General features: G+C 49.4%; 1 protein-coding gene across 1 annotated transcript in view; it reads left to right on the forward strand.

Moving 5' to 3' along the window:
• Positions 1-20,008, forward strand: part of herc4 (HECT and RLD domain containing E3 ubiquitin protein ligase 4) — a 267,220-nt gene that overhangs the window by 57,720 nt on the left and 189,492 nt on the right. The window lies entirely within an intron of this gene.

A 20,008-nucleotide genomic window follows, 5' to 3' on the forward strand; every position in this document is an offset into this window, starting at 1 on the left:
CAACTGTCAGCAGCCAGGTTTTGAGTGCCCTTACAAACAGTTACAGAACATACATAGGTACATTCTCCAGACGAAATACATAGGTATTTGTGCACACCCCACGGAAACAGGCAAGAGACGTTTCAAATTCGGGGCTGGTTGACAATGCTAGTCGCCGATTTCTGAGCGCCTTTCCGTGCTTTCTGCAGGATAAATGAATCGGGTACATGGTTATCAACACCATGAGCTAACACTAACACATGAGAAATGACCCGAATCCATGGAGGGACCTAAATGTCAACGCCAATGTCCCGCCATGGTGGAGATACAGGCTGTTTTATCTCCTTTCCCGTTTCTGCTGTAACAGGGTGTAAAAGTGTTTTTGGGATAGTTCAATCTCTTTGCCCGAACACCTCACAAAACTACTCAGAGGCGGAATCTCGTAACCAAGCTGAGTTGCAAACCGGTACAAATCACGGTTTTACCGTGATGTGAACAGTACTGGGTTCCGCGATGGGGTTACTGCATTCTTGGGCTATCAGGACCTTGGTGTGGGGTTTGAAGCCGCACCCTCTGATTTTAAACCCACACACCGGTTGATCAAAAGCATACAGACGCTGAGGACATAAGTACCATGTGCGCTCCCCTGCTCTGGCACCCGTTAAGTTCTGTGCCACTCATGGTGGATCCCCACTTTACAACAAACGGTGGGACCCCATGATGATGTCGCACATGTACCCTGTCCCGCAGATATTCTGTACTCGGTGTGCCGGTCGTAGTAACCGGCTCATCACTGGCATCCGAAGTACAATCCCCATTACCGTAGCATTGGACCGGCCACAATCTATGGGACTGGGTAAGCCTCTGAGGCGAGTCGGAGTTGGCACGGGCTCATGGAACCTTTGTACGGGCTGAGCGCGGTGAGGTGTCGGTTGCTGATCCATGAAGGATCCTTGTTGAAGGTCCTCCAAATTACTGCGTCCTTCATGCAGCCAAGCACTGTACAACTCACACGCATCATTCCTTGCCGTCTGAGCTGAGGCATTTCGATCTTCTCTGATCAAACTATTAATCGTTTGAGCGTGTGCCTCCAGCTCAGCTATGATCTCCTTCAAATGGATGGCCGTAGCCTGATCCTTCCGCAACTCCGACCCCTCTATCGCGTTACCTTCTCGCAGTATCTTGCGCAATCGATCCCTCAAGGTATTTACCTGCATTTGCAACTGAGCATCGTCCATACTGTTAACAATGGACGTCCCAGTGCTAAATGCTGTGGCTGTGTCGTTAAACAGCCCCCGCTTGTACCTTTCCGAACCCCCGCGCTGACCTGAGGACAGATCATACACACTGTCCCGATCCATGCCACCGTAAATTAACTCATAGAACTTCCTAAACATTTCTTTAAGCAAAGCCTCGTAAAGCCTTTTGGTCTCTGCAGGACACCACCGTGACATGTGAACCTGGGTCAGGTTTAAGATAACCGAGGTGACCGAGTAGTGCACATCGTGGTAAAGTATCTTGCCGGTCGGGACTAGCACCAACCCATTCCTTGGCCCCGGGTGGTGGTGGGGCATCTAACCTCTGTCTTCTGTACCAGTGGGGCTGTGGGAAGGGGCTCTACCTCGCATGCTAGCAACTCCGTGGAATTTACGGTATCTGGAGGGTCTGGGATCACACACGAGTCCATACCGGTCCCGGTCCCAGAGTCTTGCCACCGTCGCGAAAACGCGTCCAACATGCTCGTCGGGCAGACCCATTCAGACTCCCAAATACACACACAAATTCCTTCCTTTTTCCACCATTTGTGCCAACACACTTCAACGCTCCCCTTCGTCCCCATAATCTGACGGTACACATCATTCCCCAGCCGTTCCCAGTCCGCGGATCAATTGCTCTTCGCTCAATTTCCTGAGCCGCCACCACCACCGTCCCAGAGGTATGTATCCCTCGCACCGCAAGCATACGCGTTTCCCCTCGGTCACCCTAACCCGTGTGGCCGTGACTTGCAGCTTGGGGCACGGTATGGAAACTTCATCATACGTGAAACCCTTGCTGCTGGAGTACAGCGTGGATGGCCACCCCGGCCATCTTCCCTCATGGAAGTAGGCTGCCACACCGTCTGTGTCCCCAGTCCTACCCCCCTATACCACGGTAGGTCCTTTCCTCCCGGTGTAGCAATAGAGGACGGACTCCTCGGTGTCTCCCCTCTCCAAGCTGCCGATCCCAAACCAGCTCAGGAACAGGACCACAGCGAACGTTCCTGGCATTCTCTTGGTGTTTTTGGACTTCCTTACTTTCCTACTGTGAGGGTTTTCTCTCCACAGTTCCATCAGGTTACACACAAGCAGCAGGACAGACACAGACCGAAACGAAACAAAATATAAAGCAAACTATATACACTGTGGGCTATGACTCTACACTTGTTGCCTCTTGCGGCTCGCGGTGGGCAAGTAGGGAGGCTTCCACGGCACCTTCAGCCGTGGGATCCGACTGCTCCTCCTTACCGCCCCGTCTACCGGGTCGTCATTGTCCCAGGCTCATGATGGTGCCCTGGTGCCTTTTAGCCCTGGCCCTTCCATCATCGGGCTTGACCAGCTTGCACTATTTGATGTGGAACCATTTTGTGCGTCTGGGGAGCTTCATTGCGTAAACCATGGGGCTCGCCTTGTCAACAATGTTGTATGGCCCCATGTACAGTGGCTCAAACACCCCCACTCGGGCATAATTACGGACCATTACCTGGTCCCCCACCTCCCATTCACGCGTGCGCTGAGGCTCTAGCAACAGCCGATTCTGTTGGTGTTGTCTCCCCAGGCTGCTGGCTGCCTGCATGTGGATTTGTTTTAAAGTACTGTACAGCTGCTGTACAAACTTATCCCGGTCTACCTCCTGGAGCTGTGTTTTGGTGAGGACCTGCGCCAACATATGGGTTGGAGTGCGCATGGTCCTCCTGGTCATCAGCTCGTAAGGGGCGTGCCCTGTGCTCCTGGAGGGGCTGGCCCGGACCCCCATGCGAATCAGAGGCAGAACCTCATCCCAGGTTTTTGGGAACTGGCCCACTTCCTTCCTCAACCGTTCCTTCAGGGTGTGGTTCATGCGCTCCTCAATCGCCGATGACTGGGGGTTGTGAGCCACATGCCATTTTTCCCTCTATCCCCAGGAGTTTCATGGTGGTTTGCATCACTTGACCCGTAAAGTGGCTTCCCTGGTCGGACTCCACTTCCTGGGGCAGCCCCCATGTGGAGAATACCTCCTTTACCAGGATCCGAGCAGTGGCCAGGGCTGTGGCCACCCGGCAAGGGAAGGTTTCAACCCACTTTGAGAAGTCGTCCACCAGGACTAAACAGTATTTATTACCTGATTTAGTGGTGGATGGGGCCCGATGAAATCGATCTGCAACAATTGCCACGGCCCCTCCACCCTCCTGGTGTGTCCCAGGGGAGCCTTCCTGCGCTGGGGGTCGGGATTGTTTGCTGCGCACACCAGACAATGTGCACAGAAGTCCCGGACATCGTCCCTCAGCTGTGGCCGCCACCCTGCCTCCTCTACTCTCTGCCAAGTCATTTCTGGCCCCAGGTGTCCCGCCCCTGGGCCCCTGTGCTCCAGCTGGATGAATTACTCTCGGTGCTGTGCTGGTACCACCCACCGGCCCCCCTTGAAACAGTATTCCGTCCTGGATGCAAATGTCTGCAGCACCTAAGGGACCCTCTACGTTTTCCCCTTTCTCCCTGCCTAGTAGGATGGCTTTAAGAACGGGGTCCTGGGTTTGTGCATGTTTGAAGTCCGGGTCTAGAGCTACCTCCTGCGTGCCTTCCCTGTTCCAGATCGCCACTATTGGACCTGCTCTAACTGGATCCCATAAAACGTCCTCCCTAGCTCCCCTTTTTGCTAGCTGGTCGGCCTTTTGGTTCCCTTCCCCTCTCAGCTCTGTTTTGGAGTGAGCTTTCACCTTGTGGATATAGTAATCCCCTCGTAAGCCACTGGCCTCTTTAAAATCTTGTGCAGCAGCCATGCTATGGCCAGGGGTCTCCCATTGGCGGACTTAAAACCTCGCCTTGCGCAGATTGCCAAATATTCCGTGCAAGAGTTGCACGTGAACATCGAATCTGAGCAAATGGTGTATGGCTTAGGGAACTCGCGGAATGGGTCACCACATAGGCCACTGCTGCCTGTTCGGCATGCTGAGTGCTCATGGTGTTGGGGTGGTTTTTATGGCCTCCTTAACCTTAGCGGTTGGGTCATAGATCCCACACCTGGTGAGACGCTCCCTGTCGGACATGGTGCTGGACACATCCACATAGATGTCCCGGCCCGTCGGGTGTATCCCGGCCCTGAGTCGCTCCTCCACATCCCATACCCCTTCCACCGTGCACGTATGGGCTGTCCCTGGGTAGATCATATTAGCTGCTAACTTGGGTTCGGTCAACCCCTGCACTCTCAGACAAATCTGAGAGGGCAGCAAGGTCCAGCGAGCAATGCGGGCACTGCTCACTGGGGCTTTACGGCCCAATGCGTGGCTAGAAAATGCCTCTCGCAGTTGGAATATCCCCGTTCGACATCCGTGAGAACCCTGGAGGAGTAAACCACGGATCTTAGCCTGCTGTGTTGCTCCTGGAGCAACACCGCGCTCAAGCTGTCCCCGCTGGCCGCAACCTCCAGGGAGAACTCTTCTCCCTGATTAATCGCACCCAACGCAGGTGCTGTCTGCAAATCCTTTTTCAGGCGAGTAAATGCCTCTTGGCAATTGAGGTCCCACTCCCATTCGACTCCCTTGCGGAGGAGCCGAAGTAGAGGGGCTGCCGTGGCTGCATAGCCTTCAATGAAGTCCCTGCAGTATCCAATGAGTCCCAGGAAAGACCTGACACCCGATACGTTTTTGTACTGGGAGCTCTTGTACTAGAAACATAGAAAATAGGTGCAGGAGTAGGCCATTCGGCACTTTGAGCCTGCACCGCCATTCAATAAGATCATGGCTGATCATTCCCTCAGTACCCCTTTCCTGCTTTCTCTCCATAACCATTAGCCATCAGGACCATATCTAACTCCCTCTTGAATATATCCAATCAACTGGCATCAACAACTCTCTGCGGCAGGGAATTCCATAGGTTAACAACTCTGAGTGAAGAAGTTTCTTCTCATCTCAGTCCTAAATGGCCTACCCCTTATCCTAAGACTATGACCACTGGTTCTGGACTTCCCCAACATCGGGAACATTCTTCCCGCATCTAACCTGTCCAATCCCGTCAGAATCTTATATGTTTCTATGAGATCCCCTCTCATCCTTCTAAATTCCAGTGAATAAAGGCCCAGTTGATCCAGTCTCTCTTCATATGACAGCCCAGCCATCCCTGGAATCAGTCTGGTGAACCTTCGCTGCACTCCCTCAATAGCAAGAACGTCCTTCCTCAGATTAGGAGACCAAAACTGAACACAATATTCCAGGTGAGGCCTCACTAAGGCACTGTACAACTGCAGTAAGACCTCCCTGCTCCTATATTCAAATCCCCTAGCTATGAAGGCTAACATATCATTTGCCTTCTTCACCGCCTGCTGCACCTGCATGCCCACTTTCAGTGTCTGATGAACCATGACACCCAGGTCTCATTGCACCTTCCCTTTTCCTAGTCTGCCGCCATTCAGATAATATTCTGCCTTCGTGTTTTTGCCCCCAATGTGGATAACCTCACATTTATCCACATTATACTGCATCTGCCATGCATTTGCCCACTCATTTAACCTGTCCAATTCACCCTGCAGCCTCTTAGCGTCCTCCTCACAGCTCATACCGCCACCCAGTTTAGTGTCATCTGCAAACTTGGAGATATTACACTCAATTCCTTCATCTGAATCGTTGTGTATTTTGTAAAGAGCTGAGGTCCCAGCACTGAGCCCTGCAGCACTCCACTAATCACTGCCTGCCATTCTGAAAAGGACCCGTTTATCCCGACTCTCTGCTTCCTGTCTGCCAACCAGTTCTCTATCCACGTCAGTACATTACCCCCAATACCATGCGCTTTGATTTTTCACACCAATCTCTTGTGCGGAACCTTGTCAAAAGCCTTTTGAAAGTCCAAATACACCACATCCACTGGTTCTCCCTTGTCCACTCTGCTAGTTATATCCTCAAAAAATTCCAGAAGATTTATCAAGCATGATTTCCCATTCATAAATCCATGCTGACTTGGTCTAATCCTGTCGCTGCTTTCCAAATGCGCTGCTATTTCATCCTTAATGATTGATTCCAACATTTTCCCCACTACTGATGTCGGGCTAACCGGTCTATAATTACCCGTTTTCTCTCTCCCTCTTTTTAAAAATGGTGTTACATTAGCTGCCCTCCACTCCGTAGGAACTGATCCCAGAGTCGATAGACTGTTGGAAAATGATCACTAATGCATCCACTACTTCTAGGGCCACTTCCGTAAATACTCTGGGATGCAGACTATCAGGCCCCGGGGATTTATCAGCCTTCAATCCCATCAATTTCCCGCCGAATAAGGATATCCTTCAGTTCCTCCTCCTCACTAGACCTACTGTCCCCTGGTACATTCGGATGGTTATTTGTGTCTTCCTTCGTGAAGACAGAACCGAAGTATTTGTTCAATTGGTCTGCCATTTCTTTGTTCCCCATTATAAATTCACCTGAATCTGACTGCAAGGGACCTATGTTTGTCTTTACTAATCTTTTTCTCTTCACATATTTATAGAAGCTTTTGCAGTCCGTTTTTATGTTCCCTGCAAGCTTCCTCTCGTACTCTATTTTCCCCCTCTTCATTAAACCCTTAGTTTTCCTCTGTTGAATTCTAAATTTCTCCCAGTCCTCAGGTTTGTTGCTTTTTCTCGCCAAATTATATGCCTCTTCCTTGGCTTTAACACCATCCTTAATTTCCCTTGTTAGCCATGGTTGAGCCACCTTCCCTGTTTTATTTTTACTGCAGACAGGGATGTACAATTGCTGAAGTTCATCCATGTGATCGTTAAATGTTTGCCATTGCTTATCCACCGTCAACTGCCTTACGCCTGGCTTCATCAATGGCCCTCTCACCCGCTCTGATGGTCAGCCCGAGGAATTTCACCTCCTTCTGACCAATCTGTGCTTTCTTTGGGTTAACTTTAAAACCGGCCTCGCTTAATAGTTTTCGTAGCTCGTCCAGCGGTGACCTGTGCTCCTCCGTATCCGAAGAGAAAAGGAGACTATCGTCCACATACTGAATGAGCTGCTGGGGCTGGCTAAATTGTTTCAGAACATTGGCCATGCTCTGGTGAAAAATGGAGGGGCTGTGGTGAAAACCCTGGGGAAGACACATCCAAGTATACTGTTGCCCTTTAAACGTAAAGGCAAACTTATACTGGTCTTCCCAGTGGAAATATCCAGAACCCGTTGGAAATATCCAGCACAGTGAACGTGGTCACAGTCGCTGGGATATTTCCGATCAGGTTGGCGACAGCCGCGACTGTGTGCGCGCAAGCTGGGATGTTGCTGTTGAGGACCCGATAGTCCACAGTGGCCCTCCACGACTGGTCGGGTTTCTTGCCCGGCCAGCGTGGGGAGTTCACTTATGTGGCAATCGTTCTCAACACTCCCTGTGTAACAGGGATCCCAGTGCCGTTTCCAGGTCTATCTCCGCTTCCCGGGGAAAACTTTACTGTTTCTGAGGCCATGACATAGGGTCCCTGCCCACCCAAATTTCTACTCCAGTCACCCGTCCACAATTATGTTTGTGGATGGCGAATGCTGCGAGGTTATTCCTCACATCTGCCTGGTACTTGGCTGGGGTGTTACTGACCAACTGTTCCAGGTTGTAACTCCCCTTGGGTTTCATGGTGCAGACACTACTCTGCCCCCATTTTCCCTGGGAATAACTACCACCTCTTCCACCTTGTCTGATCCTACTGCCCCCCCCCCCCCCCCCCCCCCCCCCATAGGCAGTGATTCCTCATGTCTACACTGATCCTGTGTGCTAACATAAAATCAGACCCGATGACTCCCTACTCTGGTCAATACATATTAACACACACTCCCACGTGGTGGTGAGAGACCCTAACTGTATCTTCAGGGGTTTGGACATCATTCCCACCTGCTCACTCCCTGTGAATCCCATTAAACCAGGGCAAGTTGGTTGGGTCCTTTGAGTGGACCACTGTGCTTGAAGCTCCGGTGTCCACCAAATACTTCCCCTGTACCGTCTCGACCCCCATCTTCACACCGGGCCTGCCCCACTCATCATAGAGGAGTGGACACAGATACTGAGGCTGAGCACCTTCTAGTCAGGTTGAGGGCGAGCATACGGGCTCGGTCAGCACAACGCTGCTCACGACAGCATCTAGCCTCCCTCTGTCCTTCCCCAGCACCGTGTGGACGGCTGCCACCAGGACCTCGAAGGGTTCCTTGGTTGCCCTTTTTGCCTCAGTGGGCTGGGGTTTCCTCCCGGGAGGCCCTCATTGGCCGGGTCCCGTTTTCTGGAGTGGACAGTCCCGCCTCCAGTGCCCTGTTTCTCCACACCTAAAACAAGTCTTAGACTTGTCAGTGTGGGGCCCCTCCTGACGCCATTCCCTCCTATCTCCTTTACTGGCCTTGATCGCGTGGATCCTGCCCTTACTTTTGGTCTCTTCCCCGCAGCTGGTCTTAAAGGTCAGTCCTAACTTATGGAACACGCCTGCCTCCGTGTTTGCGGGGTCCTCAGCATCGAACCATGCTTCAGCCTTAGCTTTAACGCCAGTGATTTCTGGGGACCCTGATCAGTTGCGTACGGTTTGGTGCTCCTCCAGTTGCCCTCGCGGACACTGGCCGCAAAGGCAACTGGCGCCTCGCCGGCCAACTGTAGGATCCCTGGGTATGCCCCATCGCTCTCAGGATTTTGTTCCTTAACCCCTCTATGGTGCCTTGCCCTACTTTCATGTCTGCGGACAAGTTCTGATACAGTTTCACATGCAGGGGAAACCCAGCATGTGGGTCTCGTCATCATTACATCCATATTAATCCCCCCTACTGGCTCAACTTCCGTGAAGTGAACCAAGGAATCCCCATCCTGTTTTAACTTTGGTAGCCCAGCTACCATGGGGTGGTGAATGGGACCACATAATGGGCCCAAGTTTCCACATGATTTGCGCCTGATTTTTAGGAGCAACTGGTGGAGAACGGACTATCTTAGAAATCGCAATTCTCCACATTTTTTTTTCTGCAGTTCTAGTCAGGTAGAACAGTTCTACTTTGGAACAGAATTTTTTTCTTCAAAAGGGGGTGTGTCCGGCCACTGACGCCTGATTTCAAAGTTTCCACAGTGAAAACGTACTCCAAACTAAAGTAGAATGGAGTCAGTGAAGATTTTTGTAGAACTGAAAAAACCTGTTCTACACATTAAAAAATCAGGCGCAGGTTACAAATTAGGCGTCCAGAACGAGGTGGGGGGGGGGAAGGGAACTCATTAAATTCTACAATAAATCCTTATTTATACTTCTACAAATATTATACAAATAAATCCAACCTGAATAAACATTTATAAGCCAAGAAAAGATTAAATAAACGATCTTCCTACCTGTGTGAAAGTGCTTCAGCCAGGGAGAATTCTGCTGCCGTTCGTGCCGCTGAGCGGGAGGGGGAGGGGGAGGGGGAGAGGGAGTGGGAGTGGGGTGGGGTGGGGGGAGGGGAGAGAGAGAGAGAGAGAGAGAGAGAGAAAAGGTCAGGCCGGAGTCGGGTCCAGTGGGGGGGGCGGGAGCGCGGGTCGGGTTGGGTCCAGTCGGGTGGGTGGGGAGCGGGAAAAGGAGCGCGGGTCGGGTCAGTCGGGGAGCGGGTGTCGGGTCGGGGCGGGGGGGGGGAGCGGGTGTCGGGTCTGGTCGGCGGGGGGGCGGGAGCGAATGTCGGGTCTGGTTCGGAGGCAGTGGGGGGAGCAGGAGCTGGTTGTGGGAGGAGCCTTATTCACGCAGCCCCAATGAGGCCATTCAGCCAGGGCTAGGGGCTGCGTGCTTCGAGCCCCTCCCACACAGTTCGGCGCCTGGAGCTACTACACTTGCGTGCCCACTGTAGCGCGCATGTGCAGAGGTCCCGGCACTGTTTTCAGCGCAGGGACCTGGCTCCGCCCCCCCACAGCTCGTGCTGGCTGCGCCGAGGGCCAGAGGACCTACAGATAGGTGGAGAATACCGCGCCCAGCTCGGAGGGGCGCCCGTTTTTTTTCTTGTGGAAACTTGGGCCCAATCATTCTGTAACGGTCCCTGGCTGCCGCAGAGGACACATCGGTCTCGGTTGCACTTCTGGTGCCGTTGGGACTACCCTAACCTGAGCTTCCTCCACCTGCACCGGTAGAGCTTCCTGCCCTTCCCATTCAACCCACGGTTTGCCCGGCGCCATAAGGCAGACCATGCCTCGGGCTCCTGACAAAGCTCGGGTCAAGTTCTTAATTCTTTCCTCGCAGGGACTGTGGTCACAATCCTCATAACTCTTACTCCTAGCTACCCTGTATGCGGCCTTAATGTCCCATAACTGGCTTTCTAGCCCTTCAGCTTTCGCTGCTAACTTGGTGTTTTCTTCTCTAAATGCCTGCTCGTTGCACTTGGCTTCCATGACTTGGCATCGGAGGTACTCCCTAGCATTACGGGAAGATTCCTCCAATGCTCACCTCTTCTGTCTCTCCTCATGCAAATCCTCCACTCACCCTTTCCCCACTATTTCTCTAGCGCCAGACTGCTCTTCTGACTCTTTCAGCCCCACTTCATGCCGGAGCTGTCGGACTTGGCTTTGTAGGCACAAGAGACAAACTGCCTTTTTTTTTACTTCTTATGCTTTACCCTCGCTGTCCGCTCTGCAACCCTATCCTGAGGGTTGCCAGAATGAATCATGTCCAGCACTCATTGCTGGGCCACGTTAATCTTTGTAAAAACATATGAGGCTATCCTACTTTCCATACTGGATCTTTTACTTTCCACACTGGTCATTCTCAGATATATCCGTAACCTTCGTGGTCGCCAGATCTGTAAGTGGTTCAGTCTACGGTTATTTCCTGAGGTTTTCGAGGCCTCGCCGTAGGGTCCAAATATGTAAGGGTTTTTACTTGGCAGTAACTGGTGCCAAATCAGCCCTGCCTTGCTTGCAGTGCTATGGGTAGGTTTCCCGCAGAGACCGGTGTCAATAGGTCTCTCACAGTTATCCAATTTGCTGCTTATGATTTAACACCCGCTTATAGCAAGCAATCTAACCCTGTCCTTATGTTTGCGCGAAAAGAGTTACAACGGATTGTCTTATAGTGAGACACGGACCAACGTTTCGAGTTCAAAATCACAAGGTTTATTACAACAGATCAACACCTCCACTCGCCAGATGCTTGTGATGTAAAACCACACAGTGCAGTAATACCCAGTAAAACAGTGCACTTCCCTTCTTTGCCTTACAACAGACCAACCTTTCCCGTGGGCTAAACCCTCCCGGGACCCACCTAACTCTAAACCCTCCTCTGGTTTGGTTAGAGCACACTGACACCCCCTCACGCACTTTCATGGATTGGTTGGTGAGCGTACAACTATTGAGTTCTCACCCAATCCGCCCTTCCTTGCTCGCTGGTCCTTCCTCAGCGGTTCGACTCCACGGCCCCGTGCTTGGCTGAAGATTGCGAGATCTAGGTTGAAGTCCATCAGATTGGAGAAGCGAGGCTTCGCTCCCGGTCCTTCTTCTCGAGGGGTGAGCAAACGTGCCTTCACGTAGGATGCGATAGAACGAAGATCAAGCTTCCAAAACACTCAACAGTTATACTTCTGTAATCCACAATTCTGGCTGGGTTTGGATGGTTCTGTTGCCTCTGGGGAACCTTTCTGGCTTCTTCAGGTCTTATTTCCTGCTATCTGAGATGTGCTGGAGTCTGAACAAAGCCAGCCGATCGATATCCGAAGGCTTCCCGAGTGAGTGCCAAATGGCCCATCAGTTCTGATTGCTGGACCGTTGTGGAGACAATGCAGGTGTCGGTCTTGTCCTAGCAGCTTGCTCTTTTCCCTAGACAGCCTGGCTCCACATACAAAAAAGTCCCTTGGCCTTCCTAAGAGCACCCAGCTCTGACGTCACTGACCGCTGGCAGGCAAGTGTTCACCCAGCTACTCTCTCCAGTTTCTGTGGGAGAGATCCACCCCCACACATTTCTCCCAGCAACAGGTTTCTTCCTAATCCAGACCAACCATCTTGCGTCACCATATTTCAAAAGTCCTTTTCAGGGTGTACAGCCAGCAGGGATATAAACACAGAGTTGATTTTGTCGACTTACACCTTTACATCTTTCCTGAAGTGTGGTGCCCAGAATTGTCCCCAATACTCCAGCTGAAGCCTAAACAGTAATTTATAAAGTTTTAGCATAATCTATTTGCTTTTGGACTTTATCCTGGACTTAATGTAAGGCTGTTTATATGGCCCGAGCAACAGAGTCTTGATACCTAGCATGCTCTCCACTAGCCTAACAAGCTCCTGTAGATCAAGGTAGTTCATCACACGGTGGTCACTGCGAAACATGAACAACTGCTAGAACTAATTGTCCCTTTCTATAAGGGTTGGTGCGGACTGGCCGTCATTTTTAAATTGCGCTTCCTCCATTTTGGAGCGGTGTAGGGGATTTCGTGCCGCGGCTTGCACACGCTGACTCCTTCCCGAAATTGCCCCAAGGGAGCAGCCCCTGCCACTTGTCGGTGCCTCGGCAGCCTTTTCTGTCGATGCCCTTTCTGTGCCTTGGCGCGGCAGCACTTAAAGGGGAGGTGGCGCTGTCGGCGACCCCATGTTTTTTTTTGTCGGCCGACTGCCAGGTCGGGATGACAATAATGGCCCTGGGTTGGGTTGGGGCGCCAACGGGCAGCCTGGCCGCTGGCCTGGCTGAAACCCTCCCTGATGGCCCAGTGTTTGTCACTAAAGTGGCTGCAGAGTTCACAGCGGCCCTCCCCTTTAACTGATGGGGAGGGATGTTGTAACGCGCCGGCGCGATGATGTCACCAGCTTGCCCCTACCTCCGCCCTGCTAGTGACGGCCACTCCGACCCACCCCCACATCCGCCCCGATGAAGTGGCCACTTCCACCTCGCTTCAGAAATAAGCACAAAGTGCTGGATTCCTCCAGTTTGGCTGCCCCATGCATAGAGGCGGCCAGGACACTTCAAGAGCGGTCGGTGCGACTCGGGTGGTAGGCAACTTCAACCCCATAGACATTATTTTCCCATCCTCCCATATTTTCCGCCTTTCAAAAACCAAGCTTGGTGTCACCATACTATTACTTAATTTGTCATATGCTCTTTAAGTCTTAACTTAATGTTTTTACTTGTCTAAGGAACAATTTTTGTTGCAAAACCTTTGTCTTATTAAAAAAAAATGTCCAGTCTGTATCCTAATCATCTGTTTGAACGTTTCCCACTGTTTGTGCCCTCTCTTATTTGCCAATTTTGAGCTAGTTCCCTTTTTATCTTATTGAAATTGGCTTTTTTCTCCCATTCCCACCCCTGTCAAGTACTTTTTTTTATTTTTGACTATTTCCTCTTTTCAATTTTTGTATCGAGCTTCATGGATCTTCTCAAATGCCTCCAGGCCTTGTATCTCGTGTCTCTATTAAATTTCCCCTTAACCTTCTCTGCTCTAAGGAGAACAATCCCAACTTCTCTTGTCATTCCACATAACTGAAGTCCCTCATCCCTGGTATCATTCTAGTAATCTTCTCTGCACCCTCTCAAAGGCCTTGTCATTCTTTCTAAAGTGTGGTGCTCAGAATTGGACACAATACTTCAGGTGAGGTCTAGCCAGCGATTTATAAAGAATTAGCATATCTTCCTTACTTTTGTAATCTATGCCTCTATTAAGTCCAGGATCCCGTATATATATTTTTTAACAATTTTAGCAACTTGTTCTGCCACCTTCAAAGCTTTGTGTGTGAACCCACAGGTCTCTCTGTTCCTGCACCCCCTTTATAATAATACCATTTAGTTTATATTGCCTCTTGTCATTCTTCCTTCCAAAACACTTGCATTCCTTGCATTAAATTTCATCTGCCATGTGTCTGCCCATTTTACCAGTCTATCTATGTCCTCCTGAAGTCTGTTGCTATCCTCCTCACTGTTTACTACATTTGTGACTTTTGTGTCATCTGCAAATTTTTTAATGATGCCCTTTATACCCAAGTCTTACCAGTTTTTTTTCATCTATGTGCTGTATGTCACATTTGTCCATTTACATTGCAGCTGCCATTGTTTCACCCACTTACATACTTGTCTAACTCATTTTGTAACTCCTAAGCTGCCTTCTAATTTGGTATTATCTGCAAATATTATTAATTTGCATCCAACTTCTGAATCCAAGTTATTAATGGAAGAAATTAGAAACTGGGGGCGCAGTCCCAATACTAACTCCTAGGGCATTCTTCCCGATTCCCCCCCAACATAACTTCTCTATTAAGTATACATTGTTGCCTACCCTTTGCATCACTTCCCAGGATTTGACCTGAATCATCACCTGCTTAAGTTTTAACTAGTTACATTTCATGTGGCGCATTGACAAATCCTTCTTGGAAGTCAAGGTTTCCCACATCATAAGGTTTTCTACAGTCCACTGAGGATACCATTTCTTTAGAAAAGATCAGGCTTAGTTAAGCTGGATCTTCCCTTTTGTATCAAAGTGGTTGACCTTTATAAAGATAATCAAACTTGCTCTTACCCAGTGTTGTTTATTCTAATGGGCTGTGTGCTTTGGCCTATTTTGATATCTTTCTATGAAAATGGGCATCAGCCTGTTTCCAAATACTGGGTTCTTCCCAATGTTCATTGACTCAGAATGACAGTCGTCACTTCATAGTTCTCACTTCTTTTCTTCGTAAATATTCAGGGATAAATGCTATTTTATCCGTGGGGATTTGTTTTGAGTCTTTTTACCCTGTCTGGGAATGCCACCTCATTATATGCTAAAGTCATTAACTCTACTGTATTGTTACTATTTACAGAGGGCATATTGCTCATGTCTTCCCTGGCGAATACTTAGAGCAAATAATAATGTAATATGCATCAACTGTTTAATGCTCATCAATTTCAGCCTCATAAGACCCTTACAGATTCTCATGTCTTCTTTCTGTCCTCTTACTTTCTAGCACTGCAAGATTTGTAGAGCTTTTTTTATCCCCATTTTTACATAGAAATACATGGAATGTTTAGCACAGAAACAGGCCATATTCGGATCAAAGGGTCTATGCTGTGCTTATGCTGCACACGAGCCTCTGCCCACCTGATTTCATTTAACCCTCTCAGCATAACCTTCTATTCCTTTCTCCCTCATGTGTTTATCTAGCTTCTGATTAACTTGTTAATCCACTAGGGGTCATGCTTGTTTCCTACATTACAACAGTGACTACACTCCATAAGCACTTTGAGACATCCGGTGGTCGTGAAAGATTCTTTCTCTAATCCTTGGTATGTATTTATCCTGCTTGCTCAATATTATGGGCTGGATTTTCGGTTGTCTATAGCCTCAGTTAGCGGCCAGAGGGGGGCGTTATTGCGAGCGTTAGATAGGGATACGGTCTGGCCACCTGGTTAATGACTCCCCTCCACAACCCCACCACAGAGCCGGAGGAACACTGCAATGAGAGCCAAGCCGCCACCCACAACATCATAGCTGAGGGATGCAGCTAATAATGACAGCGCATTGTGCCATGATAATGCCACATCTCTGTCACAACTAAACAGTCAGACACCAGAGGCTGAAGGAAACGGTTCAACTAACATTTTATTTGGCAAACATGCCTCAAACAACCCCAAAAACTCCACAACATCCAATAAAACATAATGGAGCACCCGGCCCTTCAAAAAACAGAACAGATGCTGAAATTTTCCAACATATACATATATATATGGGTCCCATGGGGACACATTTATTCAGTGCATCTTCCACTGGCATTTCTCACCTCTCTGCCTCATTCCCCTCCCTCGCCTACTGCTCATCCTGGGTGCCTGTAGCAAGGCTGCTTGAGGGCTGCTGCGTATCTGAGGGAGATAGGACAGACGGCCTAGTACAATGCCCTGTACCAGTTCTGGGCTTGGAAGGCCCGGCTGCTAATAGCACTGCCTGAGAATGGGTGGCACTAGTCTTGGATGGCTGGGGTGCAGACCGCGGCAGGTGCAAAGGCGGATTGGCAGTGGTGGAAGCCAGAATTATGTCCTTCTGAGAGAGGGGACATCTCCCCCAGGGTAGAGCCTCAGCATGGGGAGCAGATTGCTGGCCTACAGTTACCTCCCTGTTGGACTGATGGGGACCTAGACACGATGGCAGCAATCAGTGCTTGCATGGCATCAATTTGACTCTGCATCAGAGCACACAGTGCATTGATGCCACCATGCACTGACGACATGGCGGAATGCAAATGTAGTGTGGTCTCAGCCTGCCGTTCAATGGCTACTGCCACGCCAACCATGGCCCGCGCTATCCTGTCTGGGAATCCATAGAAACATAGAAAATAGGTGCCAGGAGTAGGCCATTCGAGCCTGCACCACCATTCAATAAGATCATGGCTGATCATTCACCTCAGTACCCCTTTCATGCTTTTTCTCCATATCTCTTGTGGCCCTTACGGCTAAAGGGATCATCTAACTCCATCTTGAATATATCCAATAAACTGGCATCAACAACAACTCTGCTGTAGGGAATTCCACAGGTTAACAACTCTCTGAGTGAAGAAGTTTCTCATCATCTCAGTCCTAAATGGCTTACCCTTATCCTTCGACTGTGTCCCCTGGTTCTGGACTTCCCCAGCATTGGAAACATTCTTCTTGTATCTAACCTGTCCAGTCCCGTCAGAGTTTTATATGTTTCTATGAGATCCCCTCTCAATTGAGAGAGAGCAGACAAGGCCTCGGTTTAATGTCTCACCTGACAGTGCAGCACTGCACTGGGAGTGTCAGCCTAGATTTTTGTGCTCACATCCCTGGGGTGGGACTTGAACCCACAACCTTCTGACTCGGAGACCAAGAGTGCTACCCACTGAGCACCACTGAGACAATATAGCAAAAAAAGAAGGAGTTGCATTTATATAGTGCCTTTCACAATCTCAGGACGTCCCAAAGCGCTTTATAGCCAATGAAATAGTTTTTTTTTTAAGTGTAGTAACTATGGTAATGTAAGAAATGGGAGGGGAGGGAGAGGGGGCAGCCAATTGGAGCACAGCAAGACCAAAAAGGTAGCAATGTGATAAATGACCAAAGACAAGGGACGAATGTTGTCCAGGCCGTCGGATACCTCCGCTGCCCTTCTTTGCATCGTGCCGTGGCATCTTTTACACCACCTAGACAGGCAGATGGGACTTCGGTTTAATACTTCACCCGAAAGACGGCACTTCTGAAAATGTATGGGCTAGAAATTTGGTTGGAGGGTTCCTAAGGCGCTAATGTCGGGCGGGCGTCAAATTTAGCGGTGGAAATATTTTAGCGACGTGAACAGCAAAATTCAGCGGTTGTTCTGAGAGTGGGGCGGAGCACTAAGGGAAGCGTTCCACACCTCTCTTAGGGCACTAGGCCGGGTGAGCAACTGAATATCTCGAGCTGAAGAGCCGGCTTCGTAGTGCTCTGAGAGATGCCTCCCTGCAAAAAAAACAGAATCGGAACTAAAAACACAAAAAACATTCGCGATACATTACTCACCCCAAATAAAGTAAAATCTCAAAAAAATATATAATCACTTACCTCGTGCAGCCCTTCCTTCGTGTATCACCCCGGGACAGCTCTGAACGCCAGTTCTCCCTGACTGGGTCACTAGGAGACACTACCGGTGCAGCCCAAAAACATATTTTGCATCCGTGTTGATATCGGGGTGGGGGGCGGTGTTGCATACCAGCGCGTCGCTCCCGGGCGATACTTCTCAACACCGCCATTATACCAGCACACCGAATTTGACAAGCGGCGCAAGGGGATGCACTATCCAACCAAATTCCTCCCCCAAAGTGTTTTCTCATTACTGCGCTGAAGTGGCAGCCTAGATTCTGTGGTCAAGTGCCTGGAGTATTGAATGCAGTTTTGGTCTCCTTACCTAAGGAAGGATATACTTGCCATAGAGGGAGTGCAGCGAAGGTTCGCCAGACTGATTCCTGGGATGGCAGGACTGTCTTATGAGGAGAGATTGGATCGACTAGGCCTGTATTCACTAGAAGGTCTAGAAGAATGAGAGGAGATTTCATTGAAACGTATAAAATTCTGACGGGGTTGGACAGACTGAATGCGGGATGGATGTTTCTCCTGACTGGTAGGTCTAGCACAAGGGGTCACAGACTCATGATATGGGGTAGGATATTTAGGACCGAGATGAGGAGAAATGTTTTCACTCAGAGGGTGGTGAACCTGTGGAATTCTCTACCACAGAAGGCTGTGGAGGCCAAGTCACTGAATATATTTAAGAGGGAGATGGATAGATTTCTAGACACAAAAGGCATCAAGGGGTATGGGGAAAAAGAGGGAATATGGTGTTGAGATAGAGGATCAGCCATGATCATATTGAATGGCGGTGCAGACTCGAAGGGCCAAATGGCCTACTCCTGCTCCTATTTTCGATGTTTCTATGTTTCTATCCTTCTAAACTCCCGTGAATAAAGGCCCAGTCGATCCAATCTCTCCTCATATGTCAGTCCAGCCATCCCTGGAATCAGTCTGGGTGAACCTTCCCTCAATAGCAAGAATGTCCTTCCTCAGATTAGAAGACCAAAACTGAACACAATATTCCAAGTGAGGCCTCACCAAGGCCCTGTACAACTGCAGTAAGACTTCCCTGCTCCGATACTCAAAACCCCTAGCTATGAAGGCCAACATACCATTTGCTGCCTTCACCGCCTGCTGTACCTGCATGCCAACTTTCAATGACTGATGTACCCTGACACCCAGGTCTCGTTGTACCTCCCCTTTTCCTAATCTGCCATTCAAATAATATTCTGCCTTCGTGTTTTTGCCCCCAAGATGGATAACCTCACATTTATCCACATTATAGCACCTCACTAGTCACCACCTGCCATTCTTAAAAGGACCCATTTATCCCGATTCTACTTCCTGTCTGCCAACCAGTTCTCTATCCACGTCAATACATTACCCCCAATACCACGTGCTTTAATTTTGCACACCAATCTCTTGTGTGGGACCTTGTCAAAAGCCTTTTGAAAGTCCAAATACACCACATCCACTGGTTCTCCCTTGTCCACTCTGCTCGTTACATCCTTACATCCTCAAAAAATTCCAGAAGATTTGTCAAGCATGATTTCCCTTTCATAAATCCATGTTGACTTGGACCAATCCTGTCACTCCTTTCCAAATGAGCTGTTGTTTCATCTTTAAAATAATTGATTCCAACATTTTCCCCACTACTGATGTCAGGCTAACCGGTCTATAATTAGCCGTTTTCTCTCTCCCTCCTTTTTTTAAAAAGTGGTTTTACATTAGCTACCCTCCGGTCCATAGGAACTGATCCAGAGTCGATAGACTGCTGGAAAATGATCACCAATGCATCCACTATTTCTAGGGCCATTTCCTTAAGTACTCTGGGATGCAGACAATCAGGCCCCGGGGATTTATCGGCCTTCAATCCCATCAATTTCCCTAACACAATTTCCCGCCTAATAAGGATATCCTTCAGTTCCTCCTCCTCACTAGACCCTCAGTCCCCTAGTACTTCCGGAAGGTTATTTGTATCTTCCTTTGTGAAGACAGAACCAAAGTATTTGTTCAACTGGTCTACCATTCCTTTGTTCCCCATTATAAATTCACCTGATTGACTGCAGGGGACCTACATTTGTCTTCACTAATCTTTTTCTCTTCACATATCTATAGAAGCTTTTGCAGTCAATTTTTATGTTCCCGGCAAGCTTCCTCTCATACTCTATTTCCACCCTCCTAATTAAACCCTTTGTCCTCCTCTGCTGAACTCTAAAATTCTCCCAGTCCTCAGGTTTGCAGCTTTTTCTGGCCAATTTATATGCCTCTTCCTTGGATTTAACACTATCCTTAATTTCCCTTGTTAGCCACGGTTGAGCCACCTTCCTCGTTTTATTTTTACTCCAGACAG

This window comes from Pristiophorus japonicus, chromosome 3 (genome assembly GCF_044704955.1).
Source record: "Pristiophorus japonicus isolate sPriJap1 chromosome 3, sPriJap1.hap1, whole genome shotgun sequence".
Taxonomy (NCBI): Eukaryota; Metazoa; Chordata; class Chondrichthyes; family Pristiophoridae; genus Pristiophorus; species Pristiophorus japonicus.